Source organism: Rhinopithecus bieti, unplaced genomic scaffold (genome assembly GCF_001698545.2).
Source record: "Rhinopithecus bieti isolate Rb0 unplaced genomic scaffold, ASM169854v2 scaffold_75975, whole genome shotgun sequence".
Lineage (NCBI taxonomy): Eukaryota > Metazoa > Chordata > Mammalia > Primates > Cercopithecidae > Rhinopithecus > Rhinopithecus bieti.
In genome coordinates this window covers 918,112-920,497 of record NW_016828707.1, presented here as the reverse complement: position 1 = coordinate 920,497, position 2,386 = coordinate 918,112, and the positions used below count along the sequence as shown (strand labels likewise).

Sequence of the window (2,386 nt, the reverse complement as noted above, 5' to 3'; positions counted from 1 at the left end):
CTTCCTTCCTTCCCTCCCTCCCTCCTTCCCTCCCTCCCTCCCTCCTTCCTTCCTTCCTTCTCTCTCTCTCTCTCTTTCTTTTCTTTCTTTCTTTCTTTCTTTTTTTTTTTTGAGACGGACTTTTGCTCTTGTTGCCCAGGCTGGAGTGCAATGGCGTGATCTCGGATCACTGCAACCTCCACCTCCTGGGTTCAAGCAATTCTCCTGCCTCAGCCTCCCAAGTAGCTGGGATTACAGATGTCCTCCACCATGCCCAGCTAATTTTGGGGGGGATATGTATTTTTAGTAGAGATAGGGTTTCACCATGTTGGCCAGACTGGCCTCGAACTCATGACCTCAGGTGATCCACCCACCTCGGCCTCCCAAAGTGCTGGAATTACAGGTATGAGCCATTGAGCTCAGCCCAAGGTGGGTTTCTTCCAGCAGCGCCCCCAGGAGTTTAGCTTTGAAACAGATGTACACAAAAAGGGAGGGAAAGGCAGGAAGCAAAGAGGAGGTTGTCATGGTCCAGCCCTTTGAGGTGTGGCCTTTGTCCCCCAACTACCTGTTGAAGTAATATGGTTTGGCTATAACTCCACCCAAATTTCATCTCGAATTGTGATCAGAATTACATCGCCATGTGTCAGGAGAGGGACCTGGTGGGAGGTAATTGGATCATGGGGACAGTTTCCCTCATGCTGTTCTCATGATAGTGAGTGAGTTTTCATGAAATCTGATGGTTTTATAAGGGGCTCTTGCCCCTTCACTCTCTCTCTCCTGCTGCTATGTGAAGAAGGTACCTGCTTCTCCTTCACCTTCCACCATGATTTTAAGTTTCCTGAGGCCTCCCCAGCCATGCAGAACTGTGAGTCAATTAAGCCTCTTTCCTTTATAAATTACCCAGTCTCAGGTAGTATTTTTACAGCAATGTGAAAACGTACTAATACACAGAGGGTACCTAAAGGAGGGGCTGCCACTACCTCATTCCTACCTGATTCTTATTCTGGATCCTGAGCCCTTTGCCCTAGCCTGCTGGCTTGTTTTATCCTACTTTCTATCTCCTCCCACCCTGTAATGAGCTAAATGTTGGCCCCCCAAAAGATATGTCCACATCCTGATCCCTAGAACCCATGAACCTGACCTTACTAGGAAAAGAATTCTCTCCAGATATAGTTAAATTAAGGACCTTGAAATGAAGAAATGACTTTGGATTATCCTGGTGAGCCCTAAATCCAATAGCAAATATCTTTAAAACAGACACACAGAATAGAAGACCATGTGAAGACAGAGGCAGATGCTGGAGAGATACAGCCACAGGCCTGTGAATGCTGATGACCACCAGAAACCGGAGGAAGCAAGGAAGAATTCTCCCCGAGAGTCTCTGAAGGAAGCGTGGCCCTGCCAACACCTTGATTTTGGACTTCTGTCCTTCAGGACTGTAAAAAACAAATTTCTGTTAAATCATGAAGCTTGTGGTCATTTGTTACTGCAACCATAGGAAATTAATGTGCACCCTAACTCTTTTCCCTGCCCATCCTTCCTCCATTACCTATTCTCTACTTCCTGGGTGTGGCCCTCAGCCCCTGTTTGTGTTCTTAGCCCTGCAGGTAAGCCACCTTCAGCTTCACTGGGTCTGTACCTTTCTTGTGGTTGATAAGTCCTGCAGCTGCCTAGCCTGGTGCTCTTCTTTCCTTCCCCATCTCTTCTTTGATCTCCCCTTGGAGAATCACAACTGACCAGGCCCCCTGTCCCACAAGGAAAACTGGAGGCCAGAATGAACTGAATCTAACCAAAAAGCACACCAAAATGGGCTCTTTTCATCAAAAGTGCAGCAGAAAGGGTGTCCATGCAACAAATATTTCACTCTCCATGTGTGACTCAGGGAAGGTAGACGTACTCAACATTTGTTTCCAACTTCTCTATTTAGGAGCTATTTGAATGCAGAAGATAGGAGAGAGCTTGTATGGCAGTTCTGGCAGTGGCTGTGGCATCTGGAGTGTCTGCACCCAAGGAGTTGCCCTTCTCAGTCTAGAAAGACCATTCAGCTGGGCACGGTGGCTCACGCCTGTAATCCCAGCACTTTGGGAGACCAAGGTGGGTGGATCACCTGAGGTCAGGCATTCAAGACCAGTCTGACCAACATCGCGAGACCCCGTCTCTACTAAAAATACAAAAATTAGCGGGCATGGTGGCACACGCCTGTAGTCCCAGCTACTCGGGAGGCTGAGGCATGTCACTTGAACCTGGGAAGCAGAGGTTGCAGTTGAGCCGAGATCATGCTACTGCACTCCAGCCTGAGTGATAGAGCAAGACTCTGTCTCAAAAATGAATAAAAGAAAGCCCATTCTATTATAAGCAGTTAAAGTAAGTGCAGAGAGAGGCAGGGGACAGTTGCCCACACAGCCAA

The 2,386-nt window shown here is 47.9% G+C and overlaps 1 long non-coding RNA gene across 1 annotated transcript in view; it reads left to right on the top strand.

Moving 5' to 3' along the window:
* LOC108523809 (uncharacterized) overlaps nt 1-1,419 on the top strand; it is a 7,683-nt gene extending 6,264 nt beyond the window's left edge. The window contains exon 3 of the long non-coding RNA XR_001883898.1: nt 1,237-1,419. This is a non-coding gene — a long non-coding RNA (uncharacterized LOC108523809). The remainder of the gene's footprint in view (nt 1-1,236) is intronic.
* Nucleotides 1,420-2,386: the final 967 nt, after the last annotated feature.